At 40.4% G+C, this 27,647-nt stretch overlaps 1 pseudogene; it reads right to left on the bottom strand.

Moving 5' to 3' along the window:
- Window positions 1-20,420: 20,420 nt before the first annotated feature.
- Window positions 20,421-21,642, bottom strand: LOC117092088 (annotated as a pseudogene).
- Between the last annotated feature and the right edge of the window lie 6,005 nt (window positions 21,643-27,647).

Genomic DNA, 27,647 nt, shown 5'->3' with positions numbered 1-27,647 from the left:
GCTGATAAGCAACTTCAGCAAAGTCTCAGGATACAAAATCAATGTGCAAAAGTCACTTGCATTCTTATACACCAACAACAGACAAACAGACAGCCAAATCAGGAATGAACTTCCATTCACAATTGCTTCAAAGAGAATAAAATACCTAGGAATCCAACTTACAAGGGATGTGAAGGACCTCTTCAAGGAGAACTACAAACCACTGCTCAATGAAATAAAAGAGGACACAAACAAATGGAAGAACATACCATGCTCATGGATAGGAAGAATCAATATCGTGAAAATGGCCATACTGCCCAAGGTAATTTATAGATTCAGTGCCATCCCCATTAAGCTACCAATGACTTTCTTCACAGAATTGGAAAAAATTGCTTTAAAGTTCATATGGAACCAAAAAAGAGCCCGCATTGCCAAGACAGTCCTAAGCCAAAAGAACAAAGCTGGAGGCATCACGCTACCTGACTTCAAACTATACTACAAGGCTACAGTAACCAAAACAGCATGGTACTGGTATCAAAACAGAGATATATACCAATGGAACAGAATGGAGTCCTGGGAAATAACACCACACATCTACAACCATCTGATCTTTGACAAACCTGACAAAAACAAGAAATGGGGAAAGGATTCCCTATTTAGTAAATGGTGCTGGGAAAACTGGCCAGCCATAAGTAGAAAGCTGAAAGTGAATCCCTTCCTTACTCCTTATACAAAAATTAATTCAAGATGGATTAGAGACTTAAATGTTAGTCCTACAACCATAAAAGCCCTAGAAGAAAACCTAGGCAATACCATTCAGGACATAGGCATGGGGAAGGGCTTCATATCTAAAATACCAAAAGCAATGGTAACAAAAGCCAAAATTGACAAATGGGATCTAATTAAACTAAAGAGCTTCTGTGCAGCAAAAGAAACTACCCTCAGAGTGAACAGGCAACCTACAGAATGGGAGAAACTTTTTGCAATCGACTCGTCTGACAAAGGGCTAATATCCAGAACCTACAAAGAACTCAAACAAATTTACAAGAAAAAAACAACCCCATCAAAAAGTGGGCAAAAGATATGAACAGACACTTCTCCAAAGAAGACATTTATGCAGCCAACAGACACATGAAAAAACGCTCATCATCACTAGCCATCAGAGAAATGGAAATCAAAACCACAGTGAGATACGATCTCACACCGGTTAGAATGGCGATCATTAAAAAGTCCGGAAACAACAGGTGCTGGATAGGATGTGGAGAAATAGGAACACTTTTACACTGTTGGTGGGACTGTAAACTAGTTCAACCATTGTGGAAAACAGCGTGGCGATTCCTCAAGGATCTAGAACTAGAAATACCATTTGACCCAGGCATCCCATTACTGGGTATATACCCAAGGGATTATAAATCATGCTGCTATAAAGACACATGCACACGTATGTTTATTATGGCACTCTTCACAATAGCAAAGACTTGGAACCAACCCAAATGCCCATCAATGACAGACTGGACTAAGAAAATGTGACACATATACACCATGGAATACTATGCAGCCATCAAAAAACATGAGGTCATGTCCTTTGTAGGGACATGAATGCAGCTGGAAGCCAACATTCTCAGCAAACTATCGCAAGAACAGAAAAACAAACACTGCATGTTCTCCCTCATAGGTGGGAATTGAACAATAAAAACACTTGCACACAGGGTGGGGAACATCACACACCGGGGCCTGTTGTGGGATGGGGGGAGGTGGGAGGGATAGCATTACGAGATATACCTAATGCAAATGACGAGTTAATGGGTGCAGCACACCAACATGGCACATGTGTACATATGTAACAAACCTGCATGTTGTGCACATGTACCCTAGAACTTAAAGTGTAATAAAAAAGAGAAAACAACAAAAAAAGAAATTTAAGAATTTTAAGAAATTGTCGTAGTCACCCCAACCTTCAGTGACTACCATTGAGATTAGTTAGCAGCCACCAACATCAAAGCGAAAATATTACAACTCCTTCCACTAGCAGAAAGATTACAACTGCCAGAAAGCTCAAATGATTATTAGCATTTTTTTAATCAATAAAGTATTTTTAAAATTAAGGTATGTGTGCTATTTTTAGACATAAGGCTATTGCACACTTAATAGACTACTGTATAGTGTAAAAATAACTTTTACATGTCTTAGGAAATGAAAAAAAATTGTATGACTTGCTTTATTGCAATATTTGCTTTATCGTGGTAGTCCAGAACCAAACCTTCAATCTCTGAGGTATTCCTGTAATCTTATACCATTTTTTTTTTGTACAACGCAAGGACATGAAAATAGTATACTTCCAAACAAACCCCTACAACTCAGTAATAAAAAGACAAGTTACCCAATATACAGATGAGCAAGTGATCTGAATACACTTTTTCTAAAAGACAATATACAAATGGCCAACAAGTACATTAAAAGAGATCAACCTCATAAGCCATTATAAAATGCAAATTAAAGCCACAATGACATACCAATTCAAACCCACTAGGATGGCTGCAGTCAGAAAAACAGACAACAACAAGATTTTTATGAGCAAGTAGAGTCATTGGAATCTTCATACATTCCTGGCAGGAAAGTAAAAATAGTGCAACTTCTTTGAAAATCAGTCTGATAGTTTCTCAAAAGGCTAAACATGGAATTTCCATATGACTTATTAACTACACTTTTATGTAGGCATGACAGTGGTCAACATGTTTGCACAAAATCTTGTACACAAATGTTCATAGCAGCATTATTCATAACAGCCAGAAAGTGTAATCAAGTCAAATTTCCATCAACTCATGAATGGACAAAATGTAGATCCAAGTAATGGAATATTATTTGGAAATAAAAATAAATGAAGTACTTATACATGTGTGATGGTTAATACTGAGTGTCAACTTTATTGGAATGAAGGAAGCAAAGTATTGTTCCTGGGTGTGTCTGTGAGAGTGTTGCCAAAGGAGATTAACATTTGAGTCAGCGGACTGAGGGAGGCAAACTCACCCTCAATCCGGGTGGGCATCATTTAGTCAGCTCCCAACCTGGCCAGAATAAAAGCAGGCAGAAGAATGTGGAAAGACTAGACTGGCTTAGTCTCCCAGCCTACATCTTTCTACTGTGCTGGATTCCAAGTTCTTCAGCTTTGGGACTCAGACTGGCTTCCTTGCTCCTCAGCTTGCAGATGACCTGTAGTGGGAGCTCACCTTGTGATCATGTGAGTCAATACTCCTTAATAAACTACCTTTTATATCTACATTTATCCTATTAGTTCTGTCCCTCTAGAGAACCCTGACTAATACAACATGCTACATCATAAATGAATCTTGAAAACATTATGCTAAGTGAAAAAAGCCAGTCACAAAAGACCACATACCATATGATTCCACTCATATGAAAGTCTGCAACAGGAAATTCTATACAAATAGAAAATAGGTTAGTGGTTGCTTAGGCCTGGGTATGGAGATGGGAAGAGTAGAAGGGTGACAGCTAAAAGGTATAGGATTTCTTACCGAATTGAAGACAACATTTAAAATTGATTGTGATGAGAGTTGCACAACTCTGTGAATATATTAAAAACCACTGAATTATACTCTTTAAACGGGTGAGTTGTATGTTGTATGAATTACATCTCAATAAAGTTATTACCAAAAAATGGTATATCACCATATTACTCCTTCCTGTCCTTTGTTCTATTTTTGTCATATATTTTACCTCTTCACATACTATTAATTTCACAATATAGTTATTTTTATTTTAAATTACCTTTAAAACATAAATAATATGTCTTTCATATTTATGCACATAATTACCATTTCTGGCAAATTTTATTCTTTTATGTCAATCTGAATTTCCACTTGGGATTATTTTCCTTCAGTGTAAATAATTCCCTTAAACATTATATTGTAGTAGAATTCTGCTTATGAGGAATCACCTCAGTTGTTGCTTGAAAATTTTAACCTTCATGTTTGAAGTATATTTTTTTAGGTTCACAATTTTTGTTTGTTTTGTTTTTGTTTGCGTTTATATATCATTTAGTTGTATTCTGGTTTACATTATTTTTCATAAATCAGTGGGTATTCTCATTTTTGGTCTCTTATATATCTGGCTATTTTAAATATTTTTCTCTTAAACACTATCCTCTGCAGCATTTTTAAAAAACGTTTTTCGGTTGGGCACGGTGGCTCACACCTGTAATCCCAGTACTTTGGGAGGCCGAGGCGGGTGGATCACAATGTCAGGAGATCGAGACCATCCTAGCTAATACGGTGAAACCCCGTCTCTACTAAAAACACAAAAAATTAGCTGGGCGTGGTGGCGGGCACCTGTAATCCCAGCTACTCGGGAGGCTGAGGCAGGAGAATGGCATGAACCCAGGAGGCGGAGCTTGCAGTGAGCCGAGATTCCACCACTGCAATCCAGCCTGGGTGACAGAGCAAGACTCCGTCTCAAAAAAAAAAAAAGAAAAAAAGTTTTTCATTTTTTAAACTTTTACGCCCAGGAATACACGTACAGCTTTGATATATAGGTAAACTCATGTTACAGGAGTTCATTATATAGATTTTTTCATCACCAGATACTAAGGCTAGTACCCAATAGTTATTTTTTTTTCATGTCCTCTCCCTCCTCCTGCCATTCACCCTCAAGTAGGAGCTAGTGTCTGTTGTTTCTCTCTTTGTGTTCATGTGTTCTCATCATTTAGCTACCACTTATAAGTGAGAACATGTGGTATTTGGTTTTCTATTTATGCAGTAGTTTGCTAAGGATAATGGCCTCGAGCTCCATCCATGTTCCTGCAAAGGACATAATCTCCGTTCTTTTTATGGCTACATAATATTCCATAATGTATATGTACCACATTTTCTTTATCCAGTCTGCCATTGATGGGCATTTAGGTTGATTTTATGTCTTTGCTATTGTGAATAGTGCTGCAATGAACATACGCGTGCATGTGTCCTTATGATAGAATAGTTTATATTTCTTTGGATATATACCCAGTAATGGGATTGCTGGGTTGAATGATATTTCCATTTTTAGCTCCTTAAGGAATCACCACACTGCTTTTCACAATTGTTGAACTAATTTACACTCTCACCAATAGTATATAAGCATTCCCTTTTCTCCACAGCCTCGCCAGCATCTGTTATTTTTTTTACTTTTGTGATTTTGATTTGCATTTATATAGTTTTCAGTCACGTTGAGCTTTTTTTTTTATATATATATGATTTTGGCTACATATATCTCTTCTTTTGAAAAGCATCTGTTCATGTTCTTTTGAGGCAGGAGAATAGGGTCTGGATGCAGGGAACCTAAAGCTGATTCTCACTGACTTCCTAGAACTGAATCAAAAGGAAAACCCCTACCTCTCCACACCCAAGTAACAAAAGTATCAAAAGATTACTCCCTTTGCACTGCGTCACAGATGAAAGATGGAAAGTGCCTCTGATTGGTCCTGTCCCACAACCAATCAAACTGGTTGTGGGCCACGTCTTCATATGTAACTTTGTAACTCTGCTTCAGCCAATGATTGGTCCCCTCCTAGAGCCAATCAGACTGGTCATGGGCCACTCCTTTATTTACATAGGGTATAACCAAGTAACCAATGGGAAACCTCTAGAGAGTATTTGAACCCCAGAAAATTCTGTAATCTAGGCTCCTGAGCCACTTGCTCAAGCCTGCTCCCATTCTGTGGAGTATACTTTTGTTTCAATAAATCTTTGCTTTTTTTGGCTTAATTCTTTTGTTTCTTTGTGTATTTTGTCCAATTATTTGTTTAAAATGCCAAGAACCTGGATGACTCATAGTCAAGGCCCTCCACTGGTAACATTTGACCACTTTTCAATGGGGTTGTTTGTTTTTTTCTTGTACATTTGACATTTGTTTAAGTTCCTTATAGATTCTGCACATTAGACCTTTGTCAGATGCACATTTTGCAAATATTTTCTCCCATTCTGTAGGTTATCTGTTTACTCTGTTGATAGGTTCCTTTGCTGTGCAGAAGCTCTTAAGTTTATTTAGATCCCATTTGTCAATTTTTGCTTTCGTTATGTTTGCTTTTGGCATCTTCATCATGGAATCTTTGCTGTTCCTATGTCTAGGCTGGTATTGCCTAGGTTATCATCCAGGGTTTTTGTAGTTTTGTGCTTTACATTTAAATATTTAATCCATCTTGGGTTGATTTTTGTATATGGTATAAGGAAGAGGTCCAGTTTCAATCTTCTACATATTGCTAACCTATTATCCCAGCACTGTTTATTGGATAGTTAGTCCTTCCCCCAGTGCCTGTCTTCATCAGCTTTGTTGACAATCAGGTGGTTGTAGATGTGCAGCCTTATTTCTGGGCTTTCTATTCTGTTCTGTTGGTCTGTGTGTCTGTTTTGTAGCAGTACCATGCTGTTTGGGTTATTGTAGCCCTGTAGTATAGTTTGAAGTCAGGTAATGTGTTGCTTCTAGTTTTATTCTTTTTGCCTGGGCTATTTGGGTTCTTTTGTGGTTCCAATATGAATTTTAAACTAGTGTTTTTCAGTTCTGTGAATAATCTCTTTGGTAATTTGATAGGAATAGCACTGAATCTGTACATTGCTTTGGGTAGTATTCTTTAAGCAGTGTTTTGTAATTCTCATTGTAGAGATCTTTGACCTCCTTTGTTAGCTGTATTCCTATGTATTTTATTATGTTTATGGCAATTGTGAATGGATTGTGTTCCTGATTTGTCTCTTGGCTTGGCTGTTGTTGGTATATAGGAATGCTAATAATTTTTGTACGTTGATTTTGTGTCGGTAAACCTTGCTGAAGTTGTTTATCAGCTGAAGGAGCTTTTGGGCCAAAACTATGGAGTTTTCTAGATACAGAATCATGTCATCTGCAAACAGGGATAGTCTGACTTTCTTTCTTCTTATTTAGATGCCCTTTATTTCTTTCTCTTTCCTGATTGTCCTGGCCAGGACTTCCAATACAATGTTGAATGTGAGTGATGACAGAGGGTATCCTTGTGATGATTTTCAAAGGAAATGCTACCAGTTTTTGCCCATTCAGTATGATGTTGTCTGTGGGTTTGTCATAGATTGCTCTTATTATTTTGAGGTATGTTCCTTCAGTTCCTAGTTTTTTGAAAGTTTTTAACATGAGGGGATGTTAATTTTATTGAAAGTATTTTCTGCATCTATTGAGATAACTATGTGTTTTTGGTCTTTAGTTGTGTTTATGTGATGAATCACATTTATTAATTTGCATATGTTGAATCAACCTTGCCTCTGAAGGATAAAGCCTACTTGATCATGGTGAATTTGCATTTTGATGTGCTGTTGGATTCAGTTTGCAAGTATTTTGTGGCTTCAAAACATTTTAAAATAATGAATTATTTTATTTGTGTTTATTCTCCTAGGGAGTCACTAGATTACCTTTGATCCATTAATTTCTATTTTTCATGGAATATTTTAAAATGTAGCCAGTAATTCTTTAAGAAGTTTATTTTGCTTCCTTCCACTATCTTCTCTGGAACTCCGTTACTTATATGTTGACTACTGGATATTGTTTCAAGAACAACTAAGGTTTTAATAAGGTTTTTCCCAGCATTTTTTTCTCTGAATGTTTCAGTTTTGATCATCATTATTTCTATGCCTTCAAACTTACTTTTATTTTATTCTGCTATGCCTAATCTAGTATTAATTCCAGTGAATTTTTAATTTCAGATTTAGAATTTTTGACATACCATTTCCACTTTAATTTTTACAGTAGCCATTTTATTCCTCATTACATTCATATTTTCATTTAAATGCTTGAACATAGTAAACAGAGTAGTCTGTTGATTTGTAATATTTTGTAATTGATTTAAAAAAGTGTTTTTTCTTCTTTGTATGTCTAGTAATTTTGAATGATTGTTGAACATTTTAATTCTTGCATTGTTGAACGCCTGAATTTTGTTTTCTTCTTTTAAAGAGTGTTGAGTTTTGTTCTAACAGGCACTTAATTTACTTGTGAATTATTCTGATGCTTTTGAGGCTTTGTTATAAGATTTTTTTAAGGGCAGGTCTAAAATTGCCTTTATACTAAGTAATATAACTCTACCTCTAAGTCATGGCCTTCTGGCATCTTTACTGAATATGCTGGGTGTTCAATGAAAACTCTTTTATTCAGGTTTATTATAACTCAAACACTTCCCCACCCCTTGTGAACTTTAGTTGTTCAGGTTACATTTTCCAGAGAGTTGTCTTTGCCTAGCCTTACAGATACTCACACTACACATGTGTAATTTAATGTCAGCCAAAGACTCCCTGGTTTCCTCATGTGGATTTCTGGAGCTCTTTATGCAGTTTGTTGGTATTCTTCCTAATAAATGTAAGCTTCCACAACCTCTCTGAACTCCAATCTTGATCTCCTTAGTTCTTCGTTCTGATTATTCTATTTAGGTTTTCTCTCCCTGGACTAGGTCTTCATAAAAGCCTCAGGACAGGATACCTGGATGATTGCATGGCTCATCTCAAGTATTTCCCTTCTCTCAGGGTTCACAGTCCTTCACTACCTGTACTATCTTGTCTGAAAGGGGTTGTTTCACATATTTTGTTCAGTTTTGTAGGATTTTATGGTGATAAGACCAATTTCACATATATACTTCATTATGGAACAGAAGGGGAAGTTTTGTCATCCTTCTCTAATTATCTCTCAATTTAGAAGAAAATTATTGTGTTAAAGACATGGGATTTTGTCAAAAATAAATATAGCCCTTATTTTATTTTATTTTACTTTATTTTATTTTATTTTTTGAGACAAAGTCTCTCATTGTAGCATGGACTGGGGTGCAATGACGTGATCTCGGCTCACTGAAACCTCCACCTCCTGAGTTCAAGTGATTCTCCTGTCTCAGCCTCCCAAGTAGCTGGAATTACAGGTGCCTGCCACCATGCCCCGCTAATTTTTTTGTATTTTTAGTAGAGATGGGGTTTCACTATGTTGGCCAGGCTGGTCTTGAACTCCTGACTTCGTGATCCACCTTGGCCTCTTAAAGTGCTGGTGTTACAGGCATGAGACACTGCGCCCGGCCAACAGCACACATTTTAAGAGCAACAACAAAACCAAGACATATTCTTCCTTGGACCATAATACTTTGGCACTGGCTGAGATTTTTATTTTTTACATTTCTGCCTGTCTGAATCTGCTATGTACTTTCTGGTTGTATCCTTTGCAAATTAAGTACTTAGATCTTGTAAAATCTGTATAGCATAACAATGTTTCCCTAGCTTCTAAAATAATAAGCATCACCTGTTGCACTTGTTAAAAAACATAACTTGCTTCCTAGACATTTCCCTGAGACAGTCTGATTTCCGTGGTATTAGGTAGAGACTGGAAATTTGTATTTCAAAAGATATCTCATACGTATATATCCAGGCAAACTTGGAAACACTTGTATTGTAGTTTAGAGCACAGATTCTGAAGCCAGAAAGCGTAGGTTTGGATATAATGCACTATCTGGGAGCTCTGTTGCCTGAGTATGTTTTATCCCTTTATTTCCTTCAGGGTCAATGCAGATGATTGTGTGTTTTGTGCCCTACATAAAGGAATCTGGCTAAACTGGTAAGAATGGTCTGAAATCAAGCATTCCGTTTGTGAAGCCAGATAAAAAGAGGTGTTCTTTCATAATTGGTCTGCCTATAGGGTATGTCTTTCTCATTTTCACAGAGCCACCATATAAGACTAGCAGTGTGGCTCTGGTTTCCTTATCTTTGAAATAAGAATGGTAACAGCAGGGCTGGCTGCATAATCCGTGGGGCTCCTGTGTAAGAAGAAAAGACAGGAAAGCTTTTTCCTTTCTTTTATTGTCTCTCTCTCAACATCTCATGGTGTTTTTTCTTTGCCACTTGATGTCGTGCTCCCTAGGACAACAGATATATTTTCAGGGCAATGCAGACCCTCCCAGGTGCCCAGGGCCCCGACATATGATTGGCATGCAGTGTGTAAGTGCCTGATCCTAACCCTTGCTGTGCCCAGGCTGCCACCAGGAGCAGGGAATGGTAGCACTTACTGGGCAGGGTTGGGGGAGCAGGCAAGTGAGAACCCATCCTGGAGACATGTATGGGTGGGGTGCAGACAGACGTGGGACCACACATGAGATGAGACTCCAAACAGCTGCCAACACACACTTCATTGTCCCATCAGATTTTACCTACAAGACACAAATTTCAAGATGGTGACCAGACTCTGAAAATGAGACCCCTACTGAACATGGTGTCCTTGTGAAACTTCACTGGTCACACACCCATGAAGCTGTCCCTGAATAATAATACCTCTGTTCAATACCTGAGATATAGTCAGTACTCAAAGACGTCAGTTGTAATCATTATTTTTACAAGGTGTTCAACCTGAAAGCTCAGTTCTGCCCAGTGTCTGGTAAAAAGCGCAGCAGACTCACAAATGGTGGGGCTGGAACTAATTTAGCAGCCTGATCCTGGACGTGATTCTGTGGAACATTGATTTTATGAGCGGCACTACCCTAGGCACTAAACAAGTCACCCAATCTCTGGGCATAGGAGCTCATAGTCTAATTAGGAAGGTTGGCAATTATAGCACAATGAGATATATGCTAAAGAGAGCAAAAAGGACGAGCTGAAATCAGAGGGAGCTTCCAGAAGCTTTATCTCACAGTCAGGAAATGGGAACGTACATTTAAACTGAGTCCTAGAGGACAAGTAAGGTCTAACTAGGCCAAAACAGCAGGTAGGTAGTATATTCTGGGGTCTGAATAACAGGTACAAAAACTCTAAAGCAAGAAGAAAGAAATGTGGAACTACAAAAGTTATCTATTCTATGACTAATGAATTAAGTTATGTATGAGGAGGAGCGGCTGGGTGCGGTGACTCACGCCTGTTCCAGCACTTAGGGTGGCCGAGGTGGGCGGATTGCTTGAGCTCACCAGTTGAGACCAGACTGGACAACATGGTGAAACCCAATCTCTACAAAAAAACCTACACAAATTATCCAGGCATGGTGGCGCACGCCTGTGGTCCCAGCTACTTGGAAGGCTGAGGTGGGAGAATATCTTGAGCCCTGGAGGTTGAAGTTGGAGGGAGCCTTGATCGTGCCACTGCACTCCAGTTTGGACAATAGAGTCAGATCTTGTCTCAAAAAGTAAGATAAAATAAAATAAAATAAAATAAGATAAAATAAAATAAAAAAATATGAGGAGAGACAAGAAAGGAGGTGAGAGAGAGGCAAGCAGGATCCAGAACCTGGGGTAATTCAAAGGAGTCTGCACTTTGACCCAAGGACAAATTGAGGAAGAAATAGGGACTAAGAAGTGGAAATGAAATTTTTAAAAGTTTTAGACAAAATGTTTTATTATGATATTGGCATTTTAGAAAGATTTCTCTGGGACTCCTGGATAAAATGGAGTTGTGATTATGGATGTCTAATTTCTGCCTCACGGAATATTATGAAAATGAACTTCCTATTTTAAAAAATAGGAAAAAACATATAGTTGTGCCAAGGACTAGGAGGAGTGTTATTTACAATCCAGCATGTAATTTCAACAATGTTTGGGTAAATAGTGACATTGTATCTAATAAAACATATATCATATCTCTTAATATATACAGAAGCATGTACTTTCTAAATAGAAATATATCTTCTTTTGAAACATCCATGCTATGTTTATGAAAATTAATCTTACTCTGGCTAAAATGAGAAATCTTCAATAAATTCAAAGACTAGAAATTTTACAGGCCTCGCTGATCACAATGCAAAAATAAAATTTTTAAAAATACAAATAAAAGTATATACATAAGCAATCCAAACAGTTGGCCATTAGAAGCAAAAAGAGAAACCACTTTTGTGCAGAATTAAAAGGCAAATAGTATATATGATTATAGACTATTTAGCAAGTAAACCATAAGTATGAGTGCATGTGAAAAATCAATAAAGTAATTATTTTCCAAAACTATTTTATGGGGGAATACGTAAGGAGACAATACTTCCTATGCTATTTAATCCACTCCAGAGCATAGAAAAAGAAGTAAATCTTCCCAACTGACTAGCTGTCAAAATATTGTACCTAAAACATGACAATTAATACTTTAGATATAAAAGCTATAGTTCAATCTCACTTTTGAGTATAAGTGCAAAAATTCTTAATAAAATATTACCATTATATCTAACACAATATTGAGAATGATTATACATGACCAAGAAAGGATTGTTCCAGAGATGCAAAGATGCTTTAACATTAATCTGTTTTAAATAAAATTCACCAGTACAAATACCCAAGCAAAATTATAATATTATCTTGATAGATGCTCCAAAATAATTTGTATAATTTCCATTCCTGATTAATTACAAATACAATTCTTACTAAACTTTAAGTATAAAGATACTTTAACACCATGAATGCTATGCATATTAAATAAAAAGCCATAATTATATTTAAATAATGAAACACTAGAGACAGTCCCATTAAAATCTAAGAAAAATTAAACATACTGGCTACCAGCATCATCATTTAATAGTATTCTGAGAGTCCCAGAAATAGCACAAGAAAATATGAGGCTTAAATATTGGAAAGGGGAAGAAAACAGTTGCTGTGACTTATGGATTATATTCTTAATAACTTGGAAAATGTATAAGAAGAATTTGCAAATCTATTATCATTGAAGAGTGCTTAATAAGGTGGCTAGTTACAGAATAAATATACAAACATTTACAGCTTCCGTCTACATTAAAAACAACCTATTAGAAAATATGTGAATAGACTGGGCGCGGTAGCTCACGCTTGTAATCCCAACACTCTGGGAGGCCACAGTGGGAGGATCACTTGAGGTCAGGAGTTTGAGACCAGTCTGACCAACATGGTGAAACCCTGTCTCTACTAAAAAGACAAAAATTAGCCAGGAGTAGTGGCACCAACCTGTAGTCCCAGCTACTCAGGAGGCTGAGGCGCAACAATCGCTTGTACCTGGGTTGAGGAGCTTGCAGTGAGCAGAGATTGTGCCACTGCACTTCAGCCTCAGTGACAGAATGAGACTCTGTCTCAAAAGAAAAGAAAAGAACATATGTGAATAGTAATTTCATTTAATTTCTGGGAAAAAATCAACAGAAAATAGGCAGGAATTACATGAAGAAAATGTTACACTTTTATGAAAACATATAAAAGATGACTTGAATTAACATTTTCCTCAACTCACAGAAATAATATTAACTTATAAGTTTAATCACAACATCTGTATCTGTAAGACAGCAACCTACAGATGACTATTGGAGCCAGGACAGGACCACCCAAGGGAGATTTTGCAAAGAAGGGGGCTGAGCCCAGAACACTGGGAAAAATCACATTTAAGGGATGTCATAGAAGGTATGGACTGAGAAAGAGGAGACGACTTAGAAGTCAGAGAGAGAAGAAAAAGCCATGAGCAGAGTCATGGAATCCAAGGGAGAAGATGAGGTGGGAGCAATAAAACACTAAAAGATACCATCCTTGGCTGTTGGAGAGAGGAGACAGGTTGAGGGTTGGTACATTTCGGGAAAAAGGGTGGGGTCAGTCGCGTCAGATGCTGCCAAGAGTCAGGAAAATCAAGCTTGGGAAGTACAGTAGTAAAGAGGCACTGGGATTTGGGCAAGAGCTAGTTAGATGAAGTAGTGGGGTGCAATCATGCCCAAGGTGCATTAAGGAGTGAGATGGAGGTGAGGCAGTAGAGACAAGGAGTTAGATGCCTCTTCTGAGAATCTTAGTTGTGAATGGGGTAGAGTCAGGGAGGGCGGAAACTACAACGAAGGGTATTTTTCTTTGTAGGCAGCATTAAACTTGACTTTGCTTTAATGTTGATGAGAGGTTTTGTGGTGGGGGGAGTGAGTTGGGGGATGACAGTGGGGAACACAGAAGAGATAACTGGTCAGATGAACTGCACTAGGGAAAGAGCAGAAGTGGAGATAATGTGTGCCCAGTTGGGACCTGCTTCACCTCAGACATAATAAAGGGAGGCTGGGATTGGGGAGAGGGAGGATGGGTGGCCAGTGCTCTTGTCTGGGGATGGAGGAAACAAGAGAAGCATGGCACGTAGGCTGGGGAGGGATGGCCCAGGGTGATCAAGAGGGAGGTTCTAAGGATTCACCAGATGCCAGATACACCCTAAATGATTTGTAGATGGATTGGATGTAAGGCATGAGATGCAGTCAGTATGGTGCTCAGGACTTTAGCCTGGGAAGCTATTTGAATGATGGTGCCCTTACTCTGACTGGAAGAAGTTAGCAAAGTGGGCAAATCTCTAGCAAGACTGATCAAGATAAATAAAGATATGTCCGGGCATGGTGGCTCACGCCTGTATTCCCAACACTTTGGGAGGCCGAGGTGGGTGGATCGCCTGAGTCAGGAGTTCGAGACCAGCCTGACCAACTTGGAGAAACCCCGTCTCCACTAAAAATATAAAATTAGCCATGCATAGTGGTGCATGCCTGTAATCACAGCTACTTGGGAAGCTGAGGCAGGAGAATCACTTGAACCCGGGAGGCAGATGTTGCGGTGGGCCAGCCAAGATCACGCCATTGCGTTCTAGCCTGAGCAACAAGAGCAAAACTCCATCTCAGAAAGAAAAAAAAAGGTAAATAAAGATGCAAAAATGTGCAACATAAATTTGAACAAGCCAGAACTATAGGTACCCTAGATATTTTTAAATGTTAAAAGAAATGTTTAAGCAACTATGAGTCAATATGTTAGTAAACAGAGGCAAAATAGAATATATTTAGAAAACAATATCTAAATTGGTAAAATATAAATTAAAGTCTGACAAAATTGATAATTATGTTAATACTAAAATAATTTCAATTATTGCTTCTCCCAGTGTGTGTGTGTATATATGTGTGTGTGTGTGTGTATAGGATATATAACTAATACAACTAAATATATTTCTAGGCTTTGATTATTTTGTATATGAATTTTGCTGTGTTTAAGAGATAGATACTTTATATAATTTTTCAAAAAATGGAAAAGAGAGAAAGCTTCACAATGTATTCCTAAAGGTACAGGGAAGGTACCTGATACTTTCTTCCCTCCACATGATCTTAAACACAAAGTCACGGCACCTGTGAAACTCCTGCACTCGCCTGCACAGGTCTTTACCACCTATTGATGCAGGAAAGACTTTGGGGTAATCCTGACTTTCTCCAGTGACGCATTCACCTTGTGAGATGGAAAGAAAGAGGGAAAGCTGGGTAGTGGAAAGGCAGTGGGTGGGGGTGTGAAACCTGGGGCAGGTATCGAGAGTAGTGTGGAGAGATAGGGTGGACACTTCCCTGATACATTCTTGTGCTAAGGACAACCAAATATGGGTTTGTTCTCTCTCCAGAAAGCTTGTCTATATATGGAAGCTCACATAGTCATATATGGAATATGAAAGCTCATATATGGAATCTTTTTGCTGAAACTTCCTGTTGGAGATTCCTGATGAAAAGACTTATGATAGTCTTTTATTCCCTCACATTCTCTCCTTTTCATCAGAATTCTTTATCTTTGTGGACGCGCATGGTCTAGAGTCTGCTCTGGTGGTGCAGGGCGTTCCCTGGCCCTTCTGCCTGGGTTAACCGTATCCACTCCAGCCACCCCTGTGATGATGGGACAGTGCCTTTTCCCTGGGGTTCCCAAGTCTCTTCTGAGCTCAGTTCTTGAGACATTAGCTTCCTTCAGTCTTTGCAAAAAGGGTGGACATTGGCCTTGGGCTCCTCACCATCTGGTTTGTTTTAAAAAGCTGAGTGGCAAGTGAGAAATTTGGACGGTGTGGAGAGTGGCTGAAGCAGTGAAGGAAAGTCTCTTTGCACTTTTAAAAGGTGGGATGGCCATCTGGCCTGGCAGAGACAGTCATTTTACATCTCCACTGGTACATGACTGAAGTCATTTACCATTAAGTTCCATTTGAATAAAGTGGTAGTAGACATTTAGGTAATATTACAGGGCAATCAATGTTTAAGAGCCTTAGGGGTATGAGCTTTCCAAATGTAGTTCAGACCCAGTATTTTTAATACTTCGTGTGTGTGTGTGTGGTGTGTGTGTGTGTGTAACCTTTTTTGGCCTTTTGGCTTTTCCGCACATAATGGAAGAATTTTCTCCCCTCTCCCTTTCCTTGCACATTCTGAATTGTTTAAGAGTTTCCTGGCTACAGTCCCCTCCCCCTCCCCTTTTCTTTTTTTACTACACTGGGTAGAAGAAGCATGAGGGAAATGTAGTTAAAATTCAAAATGCTTCCCTTTTATCATTACCATGAATCAACACAATAAATGAGCCCCTTCAGAGCACAGTAATAAGAATTTGATAAATCATCAGCCAAAAATTAACTAGATGTCAAAACAATCTTTGGGAAGTGTGATGGATTAGGGGTGATAGCAGCAATTAATCTCCCAGCATGAGTTCACTGGAGAGACACAATGTAGGGAGATGGATGGGGGAATTCAGGCCTGCAAGGTCAGGACACTACTGAAAGAAGTGGGTGGAGGGTGGAGGCTGGCAGGAGGAGGAGTGTGGAGAGAGGGAGAAAGAGAGAGAGGGGGAAAGAGAGGAAGAGGGAGAGAGAGTGGGAGAGAGAGAGAGAGAGAGAGGATGAGAATCCTCTGAGTCTGCAATCCCCACGCATCCTGCAGCTGCGCTAGAGGTCAGTTACATGTCTTTGAAAAGCTTGCTGCCTCCAGCTGCTCTCTGATGAGACAAGCACTTTTCCTCTTGCGCTAATAAATGCCACAACTCGGCTCATGGGGCTCAACACATGGCCTCCAAGAGTGGCAGACCTTACGGGGCTTAATTTAGAGAGCTGGGGAGCTCCTTGTAAACAACATCTAGGAGGAGTTAAGGGCTCTAGGAGGGAGGAGCAGGCAGGGACAGGAGGGAAGAGGGGAAACTGGAGTCTGGGAAGGGCTACAGCGCCTCCAAGCCAGGGCTCAGCTCTGGGTGCTCCAGGGCTCAGCATGGGGAATCTTGATGAATCCCCGAAAGGAGGAAGAGAGCAGGCGCCAGGCTCATCAATCTCCCTCTTTTGGACAGGGCTGCCTCTTGCATTTATTTATGTTTTCAGCAGAGTTCCTAATATTGAAAGGAATGGCCGTTTGGGGAGGATGCAGACAAGACCCTTGTTTTCCCCTCCCTGGCAATGCTGGAGTCCTCGGGTCTGTCTGTATTGCCACAATTTTGTGATCATGGGCTCATGGGTCTAGACTGGAAAAATGCAGCCTGAACTGATGGGGCTGATGGGGAGGGAGGTGGTGAGAGAGGCAGGAAGGAGGAGAAAGAGAAGGCCAGGCTCCGCTCAGCCAATCTGAAGATCAGATCTTAAACTGTCATGGGAAACAATACTAAGGAGAGCCCTGCCTGGTCCTCTGTGATGCCTGCAATATTTGGGATGCACTGGGTCAGGGCCTAGGAGCTGGAAAACCTGGGCTGTTCCTTTAGTCCCCTCCAAAAACAGAGTTCTGTTTGACTAAGAGTTAACAGAACTCTTAGTCAGGGCTTTGATGCTGCTCCTGTTGACATTTGTAAGTGCTTCCTGCCTAGGCTTTATAATCATGAAACAATCATAACACCTGATGACTGTCTAATGCTTTTTTGTTTACAAAGATCTGTGCAAATCCTAGGTCTCTCCTGGGGGAGTCTTGATTGTTTTTCATGACACACCTTCCTAGTGTACAACAGAATACTAGAGCTTAGCCTATTCAAAACTCCCCAAATCTCAGATACGGAAAGGCAGGCCAGAAGGTTCAATGATTTGTGGCATATCATTAGACTGATGATAAGGAAAAAAAAAATGCCTATGGAATTCCCTACCCAGGGTGCCTTGAAGGGCATTGCTTGTCTTTAAATTCTATGGCTTCGATATTGGTGGTTTGGGGAGGTGGGGTGACTTAGTCTTGTGTCTAACCCTACTCAAATGCACAGGTATGATGGAAAGTTGAACACTTTTTAGAGCAAATACTTAGTTAGCGTTATCTATCTAATAGCTGCCAGGAAAGAAGGATGGTAACCTGGTCTAGTCTTCAAGAAAACTAAGGAAGACTTATAATATAACTAACCTCTGTGGAAGTGCTTTCCTTGCTACTTACTAGCTGTGGACCCTGAGTTAGTTACCCAATTGCTCTGTGTGTCAGTTTTCTCATCTGTAAAAGGGGAATGACAATCATTCTACCTTGTAAGTTGATATGAGGATCAAATGAGTTTTGTGACCAATGCTTGCTATGTAGTCCTTCAAAATGTTGTTACCATTCTTCTGTAGTTGACAACCTTTTCTTTTGTTCATCATGACCATGACCTGCTTATTGGCTCCATGGGTTGAAAATGTTCAGAGCAAAGCTGTAGAGCACACTGTGGCTCTTACTCTATGGCTAGGAGCTGATAGGAGGAGGCCTCTATGAAACTGGTGAGAAGGCTAGGGGTGCTGGCCCAGGCCACCCAGGCCACCTGGCCTTCACACTCTGGCTGGTGCTATAGGGCGAGGTCCCAGGATGCCATCCTCTTTTCCAGAGTAGCCTCAGCGGACCACCCTGCTTCGTCCCCTCTATAGGCCATCTCACTGAAGATTGGGTGTTCAGCCTTCAAACAATATTCTGCTTGTGCATAGTACGTTCACCTTTTTCAAGCATCTTCTCATACATTATCTTTTTGTTTCATGTGCACTTTGATGAATGTAGGATAGTCATTCTTCTCATTCACTTTCCCGTGAGCCAGATTTAATGAGAGAGTTTCTGGATTATCTTGGTAAGTTGGAGACATCTGCCTAACTTATCCATGACTTATTTTTCCTGCTACCAGATTGTTCCAAATGATTGTGCTGGCTGTGAGTTTAGAAGATCTGGCCTTTTGCAGAAATCCTGCTGTTCTCTTTTCAGCTTCTGGGTAAGGGAAAGGCCATTGAGGTTGCCCTCTCCTAATGAGAAGTGACTGTGAACACCAATGGATTCTGGAGAGATGAAGCTTCTCTTTGGGGCTGACAGTCACAGACAATCCATACCTGTTCTTTTTTCAATTTGCTCAATACAGCATTGAGCGTTTCAACAGATTCTGTACCTATACTATAAACATGTATAAATACTAACAGACGTACACGTGCCTGCACAAACCTGCATCCGTAGTCACAGATTCTATCACATACTCACAGATAACATATACTCACAGATGTAAATACACAGTGTTATCACACAGTTGCATACTGTCACACCCATAGAGTCACACAGAGGCACACAGGCCGAGGCACGCATACATCCACACACAGTCACATATACAAACACAAAGACACCCTGATTCTCTCTCTCTCCATTCTCTCTCTCTCTCTCTGTTTTATACACACACACACACACACACACACACACACACACACTCTTAGACAAAGTACGAACCCAGAAAAGAAATGTAGCAGAGGCATTTGTAGCATTGCATACCCAGCTGGGTCTTGGGAAAGAGTCTCCTCTCCAGCGCATCATGGAGGGATGAGCTTTTGAGAGCAGGTGCTGGGTACCATCCCTGATCTCTTGCCGAGATTTCTAGTATCAGAACTAATCTATACCCTGGATGTTTGCTGACTACCCTGATCCTCAGAAGGCAGGTGTTCAACCCAGGGGCCAGAGTCAAAATTGTTGGGAGACATAGTGTTGCGAGTCGAATTGTTTTCTCCTCCTGCAAAAGATATGTTAAAGTTCTAATCCTCAGTACCTCAGAGGTTACTTTATTTGGAAATTGGGTCGTTGCAGGTGGAATTACAGGCATACCTCACAGATAATTGTGGCTTCAATTCCAGACCACCATAATAATGTAAATATTACAATAAATTGAGTCACACAAATTGTTTAGGGTGGTGATTGCTGAAGGTTGGGTTGGCTGTGACAATTTCTTAAAATTTTTAAGTTTCTTGAAATAAGATAACAATGAAGCTTGCCATACCAATTGACTCTTGTTTTCCAGAAAGATTTCTCTGTAGTATGTCATGCTGTTTGATAGCATTTAATCCACAGTAGAACTTATTTATAAACTGGAGTCAATTTTCTCAAACCTTGCTGCTGTTTTATCAACGAAGTGTACATAATATTCTGAATTCTTTGTTGCCTTTTCAGTAATGTTCACAGCATCTTCACTAGGAGTAAATTCCATCTCAAGAAACCACTTTATTTGCTCATCCATAAATTAATCATCTGTTCAAGTTTTGTCATGAGATTGCAACAATTCAGTCATGTCTCACTGAGTTAGGCTCCACTTCTAGTTCTCTTGCTGTTTCCACCACATCTGTAGTGACTTTCTCCGTTGAAGCCTTGAACCCCTCAATGTCATCCATGAGGACTGGAATCAACTTCTTCCAGACTCCTGTTTGTGAGAATATTTTGACCTCCTCCCATTAATCATGAATGTTCCTTTTTTTAAACCAAAAAACATTTTTTCATTTAAAAAAGTATCTACAACACACAAAACATGGCAAGATTTATTCTTTTTTTCTCATCTTCTGGTATGGGACCTTTGGCGGCTCCTCCACTATTGCGCTGTTGCTCTCCAAGCCAATGTTACTATCACTGGTTCCTTCCTCTGCCATACTGTCTACCCCCTCCTGCCCACTCTCCTTGTCCTCAGGAGTAGACGTGCCTTCTTCACTGTTCTGTTGGCTCTCTGTCGTTTCTTCAAGGCACGCCTCGTCCGTCTCCATTGGAATGTTCTTGTCATCTTTCTTCTCCTCCCCTTTGTTGGCTGCTTGTTTTTCCTTAGGAACAATGCTGCTTTGTCTATGCTCAGTTTGCTCTGCCACCTCCTTCTCCCTTTTCTCCTGCCTTTTGTAGGCCTGCTCCTCTGCCTGTGCAATCTCAGCTGGAATTTTCTCCATATCCACTTCCACTTTCAGACCACACAGCCTTTTAAGTTCATCGTTAAATGAATCTGTGCTTTCCAGGTATTTCCTCTCCTTCTCCTGGTGTCATTCCTCTATTTGAAGAAGTTCAGCTTCTAGTTTTCACTGATGAATGATTAAGGACTGGACCTGTTATTTGAGGATCTGCATTCTAGCTGTTGTGACAATTGACCAGACATCTGGCACACTCTCACTAAGGATTTCACTGATAAGGCAGTGGTTTCTCTGGAAACGGGCGGTGGCTATATGCTTCATTGGAAAGCTGTCATCATAATCATCTGGATCTTCAGGAGGCTAAATGTTCATGTATGGTTCTCCTTTCTCCATGCGAGACTGTCTCTGTCAACTTTCTTCCTCTAAAGCAGCTTCTGCACAACTTTCTGTTTTTATGTAAGCAAGGTATATGGGGGATTTATGATAGGCCTTCATAGATTCATTGTACTCTATCTTTTCTGCTTCACATTCGTTTAAATATTCTTGTTTTTCTTCACCAGTGAGATCTCACCACATGCCACCAATAATCTTGCCAATCTCCCACAACTTTAAGTCAGGGTTGGAAGCCTTTACTTGGTCCCAGACCTTTCCGCCTGTACCTCATGTAGTGCATCAGTGGCTTATCCGGTGGCTTTGGGGATTTTGGTATTGTAATACCAGAGGATGCGGTGACCTGGCTGTTGGTGCCCGGATTCCCTCCAAGCCTGTAGTTGTTGCAGGCAAGATGACTATATGGATTGTATCTCACCAACCCTGCTGTGCTGGGCATTTGTGTTGCAGGAGCTGGGGTGGGAGGTGGAGTTTAAGATGGTCTTTCCATGGGCAGAGAAAGTGGCTGCAGTTCCGGCTTCGCTTCCCTTTGTCCCGCACCATGAGCGTTCTTAATGGCATCTAGAATTGTGAATCCTTTCCAGAAAATTTTCAATTCACTTTGCTCAGGCCCATCAGAGGAATCAATTCCTAGGGCACCTATAGCCTTACAAAATGTATTTCTTAAATAATAAGACTTGAAAGTCAAAATTGCTCCTTGATCTAGGGGCTGTTGAATGGATTCTTTGTTATCAGGCAGGAAAACAACATTCATCTCTTTGTACATCTTTACCAGAGCTCTTAGGTGACCAGGTGCATTGTTAATGAGCAGTCATTTTGAAAAGAATTTTTTTTCCGAGAAGTAGGTCTCAACAGTGGGCTTAAAATATTCAGTAAAACATGTGATAAGCAGATGTGCTGTAATCCAGGCTTTGTCGTTCCGTTACTGGAACACAGGAAGAGTAGATTTAGCATAATTCTTAAGAGCCCTAGGGTTTTCATAATGGGAAATAAGCGTTGGATTCAACTTAAAGTCCCCAGCTGCATTCACTCCTAACAAGAGTCAGGCTGCCCTTTGAAACTTGAAACCAGACACTGACTGCTCCTCTTTAGCTGTGAATGTCCTAGATGACATCTTCTTCCAGTAGAAGGCTCTTTCATCTGCATTAAAAATGTGTTGTTTAATGTAGCCACCTTCACCAATGATCTTCACTAGATCTTCTGGATGACTTACTACAGCTTCTACATCAGCACTTACTGCTTCACTTGGCACTTTTATTTTACAGAGCTGGCGTTTTTCTTTAAACCTCATGAACCCAGCTCTGCTAGCTTCCAGCTTTTCTTCTGCAGCTTCCTAACCTCTCTCAGTCTTCACATAATTGAAGAGAGTTAGGGCCTTGCACTGGATTAGGTTTTGGCTTAAGGGAGTATTATGGCTGGTTTGATCTTCTATCTAGACCACTAAAGTCTTCTCCATGTCAGCAATAAGACTGTTTCACTGTCTTATCATTTGTGTGTTCAATGGAGTAGCACTTTTAATTTCCTTCAAGAACTTTTCCTTTGCATTCATAACTTGGCTGTTTGGTGCAAGAGTCCTAGCTTGCAGCTTGTCTCAGCTTTTGACCTGCCTTCCTCACTAAGCTTAGTCATTTCCAGCTTTTCATTTAAAGTGAGAGAAGCGTGATTCTTCCTTTTACTTGAACACTTACAGGCCATTGTAGGGTGAGTAATTGGCCAAATTTTAATATGTTGTGTCTCAGGGAATAGGAAAGCCCCAGGAGAGGGAGCGAAATGGAGAAACTAACAGTCCATGGTGCAGTTCATATACATTTAGAACATATACAACATTTATTAAGTTCACTGTCTTATTTGGTTGTGGTTCATGAAGCCCTGAAACAATTACAATAATAACATCAAAGATCATGGACCACAGACCGCCAAGACAGACAAAATAAGTAGTAATAATAAAGGGTGAAATATTGGGAGAATTACCAAAATGGGACACAAACACACGAAGTGAGTTCATGCTACTGGGAAAATAGCACCAATAGACTTCCTTGTTGTGGGGTTGCCACCAACCTTCAATTTGTAAAAAATGCAATTTCTGTGAAGGGCAAGAAAGTGAAGCATAATAAGATAAGGTGTGCCTGTAGTTACATTAAGATGAGGTTGTGCTGGAGTAGGTTGGGCTCCCAATCAAATATAACTGGTGTGTTCATAAGAGAAGAGAGACACTCAGGGAGAGGTCACATGATGACAGAGGCAGAGATTGACATAGCTGCCAGCCACGCAAGGCCACTGATTGTCTGCACACCACCAGAAGCTAGGCAAAGCCAAGGAAGGACTCAGAGGGTTCATGTGCTTGCCAACACCTGCACTTTGGAGTCTTAGCCTCTAGTGCTTAACTTTGGTTGTAAGCTGCCCAGTTTATGGTGCTTAGTGAAGGCAGCCCCAGGAAGCTAGGATATATGCATAATTTGAAGGAAAAAAAGATATATGTAATATTTTACCAGAATTTTCTATGTGGAAAATCAAAACAAAATCCTCTTGTTCTGATAAAACAAACATCTCAAATAAAGCGCCCACATTCCTCTAGGCTTCTGCATACAAGTAGAAGGCGACAGGTCTCTGCTCAGACCCTCCTGTGTGTCCGCGTGTCACCTGGTCTGGGGTAGGAAGTGGCTGTCTTGTCATGGCAGCCTCCAAAACCTCCTCCTCTGTCCCAGGTCCTCTCTGGCTTTGGGTCCTTGCTCCACTTCAGCCACACAGACCGCCTCCCTATTCTCAGACTCTCCAGGCAAGCCCCCTCCTCAGGCCCTCACATAAGCTCCTCCCCTGACTGGAAGGTTGGGACCCAGGCAGCACCCTGGCTCATTCCTTTAAACTTTTGCTCAAATGTCACCTACTTGGTGTGATCAGCAATTCCTAACAATCACTTCTCCTCATTTCCCCTGACTTTGCTTTAATTTTTTTTTTTCCAGAGAACCTATCGCTTTCTGACATACCATATAATTGACTGATTATGTAGATTGTGTGTCTCCCCATGAGAACGTTAGCTCCAAAAGAACATGGATTTTTTTTTTTCCTGTTTTGCATGCTCTGTTCCTAGAACAGTGTCTGGAATACACTAGGTGCTCAATACATATTTCTGAATGAATGGAAACTTAGTCTCCTGTGTATCTGACTCATCAATGTTACCCTCTGGGAAGAAGGAGATCCCTGAAGATTTGATGTTTAGACTTATATGGAGGAGATATAGGTTTAAGAAATGAAGAAGCTGCTGGGCGCAGTGGCTCATGCCTGTAATCCCAGCACTTTGGGAGGTCAAGGAGGGCGGATCACAAGGTCAGGACATCAAGACCATCCTGGCTAACACAGTGAAACCCCATCTCTACTGAAAATACAAAAAATTAGCCTGATGTGGTGGTGGGCACCTGTAGTCCCAACTACTCTGGAGGCTGAGGCAGGCTAATGGTGTGAACCTGGGAAGTGGAACTTGGAGTGAGCCGAGATTGTGCTGCCACTGCACTCCACAGTCTAGCCTGGGTGACACAGCAAGACTCCGATTCAAAAAAAAAAAAAAAGAAGAAGAAGAAGAAATGAGAGGCTGTGCAGGCCAGTGGCAAAGGCCTTGAGCTGGGGCCTTGAGGGTCTCATCTGTAAAAGACAGATGAAGCCACTGGTTGCCTACAACCCACTTCACGGGGATGTTGGGAGGGTGAAGGACTTGATGCATTTTAAAGTGCTCTGAGGTCCTTAAACAAAAGACATGCCATGGAAATGGAATGTTATTACATAAACTAAACCCAGAAGTGTATCAAGAAATAGCTGAACTGAATCATAGCTAGTCTCAGAGCAATTTTTTTGCCTGAGAAATTTAATAGAACAGCCTACAAAACTATGATACAATTTTCTTTCTTATCAACTGTTCCTACCTTCTAAATTTTAGCACAGGTGCTATCTTCTTTTTTCCTACACAGTAAACAGATCCACAATAAAATTTCGGGATTGGACTGAGGGTGGTTGGCTGTGCAAATAACTGGGCCATAAAAGTGTCTTTAGAAATTTTCTCTCTCTCTTTTTTAAACAGTGGTTTTTCTCATAGGAATAAAATGTATTACTCAGAACAAATGGCTGTGTATTTAATTATGTCAAACCTTAACACTTTTTTTTGTTTCATAGTTCATGTGTTCTGTGTTGTGTAGGGGATATTGAAAATTAAACTTTGTGGTATTCCTTCTTTTTTTTTTTTTTGATGGAGTCTTGCTCTGTTGCCCAGGCTGGAGTTCAGTGGCATGATTTCGGCTCACTGCAGCCTCCGCCTTCTGGGTACAAGTAATTCTCCTGCCTCAGCCTCCTGAGTAGCTGGGATTACAGGCACCCACCATCACACCTGGCTAATTTTGTATTTTTAGTTGGCCATGCTGGTCTCGAACTCCTGACCTCGTGATCTGCCCGCCTCGGCCTCCCAAAGTGCGGGGATTACAGGCGTGAGCCACCACGCGCAGCCTATTCCTTCCTTTTAAGGGCAGTACACATAACTAGAACAGCAGTCATGAATGTCAGAACTACTGAGTGCAGCCTGTGAATGCGGTTTCCCTCCTCTGGCTTCTCCTCTTGCTATTCAGTGCCCTCTGCTGTCTGGAAGGAGCCTGCTAATGCTTGGGTTAACTGCCTAGCCTACTTACATCACACAATGATTAGTTTTTCCTTCAGCTGATTTTACTGCTAGTATGAACTGGCACCCATTACAATTCTGAATCCTATTAGGTTGCTGGTAAGTGGCTATCATTGGCCATCCCACTTGTTTAGAAAAAGATATTAACCAGGAAGGGTTAACTTGCAAAAGTTGATCCTCTATTCTTGGTTCCTACCTTCCTGGAGGCCTAGCCCAAGGATAGATGGAGTGAACTCCAGGCAGCTGTGTCACATTGTATAAAGGAGTAACTCAAAGTTCAGTTAGTACTTTAGTTCTGCATAAACATAGCTCTGGAAAGTCCCCTTCAATCCTGACTGTCCCATAGATAAATCTCCAGTCTTATATGTTAGGGCTTTCCTCCAAATTAACCACATTTATCAAAACATTTATTTTTTGATAATTACTATTTAAATTGTTATTATTATTATTTGAGACAGAGTCTTGCTCTGTCACCCAAGCTGGAGTGCAGTGGCATGATCTTGGCTCACTGCAACATCCACCTCCCGGGTTCAAGCAATTCTCCTGCCTCAGCCTCCTGAGTAGCTAGGATTACAGGCATGTGCCACCATGCCCAGCCAATTTTTATATTGTTAGTAGAGACGGGATTTCTCCATATTGGCCAGGCTGGCCTTGAACTCCTGACCTTAGGTAATTTGCCCACTTCAGCCTCCCAAAGTGCTGGGATTACAGGCGTGAGCCACCGCGCCCAGCCTAAAACATGATTTTTATCTCAGAAGGGAGAAAGTTGTAGTAGTTTAGACTTTGGATGTTGGAGCTGGGTTAAAAATCTAGGTTTTTCCCTTTTACTAACTGTATAACATTAGGCAATAATCATATTAGCTTCATTTTTCCTATCTGTAGAAAAATATCACCTACCCCATAGGGTTAATTTGAAGATTAAATAAGAATGTGTAAACAAAATTCTTACTTAAGGTTCTGGTATATTGTAAGCACCAAGTACATATTTTTTTTTTCATTTCTCCTTCATGTTTGATTCTAATTCCAAACTCAAAATATATCTTTATTTCTTAGTTCATATAAAAGATTTCCTAGTCATCTGTATATCTTTTTTCTTTAATATGATATTATCCTGGCTTGATGGGTAGTAGGAAAGAGAAAAAGGAGAGAGAAGAAGATGAGAGAAATGGCTGCCAAAACACTTTCAATTCCACCTGTTATTATTTTGGTAGTTGTTGACGCTGCAAATGAGAACCAGAACATGTGGCTGGTAGATCACTCCAAAATGTTTTCTCCTTCGCTTAAAAAGATGTAACTTGGGCTTAAATAAGATACAACACATCTACCCAAAAGCAGATAAGGAAAAGTCATTCATCTGGAAGGGAAGTATTCTAGGATTCAAAATTTATAAATATTATACCGACCTATTCTTGACTAGCATTTAAACATGGGAAATCAACAATGTTTACTTAATTCCACTGGTTTGTCATAATATTCACTGTTTGTGCTTTTATTTCCTATGGCCCTGAAAATTCAGAAGCAACTTCCAAGAAAAGTAGTTTAGGTTAAAAATCACCATTTTCGGCCGGGTGCAGTGGCTCACACCTGTAATCTCAGCACTTATGGAGGCAGAAGGGGAGTGTATCACCTGAAGTCAGGAGTTTGGTGACCAGCCTGGCCAATATGGTGAAACCCCATCTCTACTAAAAATACATAAGTTAGCTGGCCTTGGTGGCACATGCCTGTAATCCCAGCTACTCAGGAGGCTGAGGGAGGAGAATCACTTGAGCCCGGGAGGCGGAGGTTGCAGTGAGCTGAGATCGTGTCACTGCACTCTAGCCTGGGTGACA

Source organism: Trachypithecus francoisi, unplaced genomic scaffold (genome assembly GCF_009764315.1).
Source record: "Trachypithecus francoisi isolate TF-2019V2 unplaced genomic scaffold, Tfra_2.0 Contig01440, whole genome shotgun sequence".
In the NCBI taxonomy this organism is placed as follows: domain Eukaryota; kingdom Metazoa; phylum Chordata; class Mammalia; order Primates; family Cercopithecidae; genus Trachypithecus; species Trachypithecus francoisi.
This window is presented reverse-complemented; position numbering and strand designations above follow the sequence as displayed.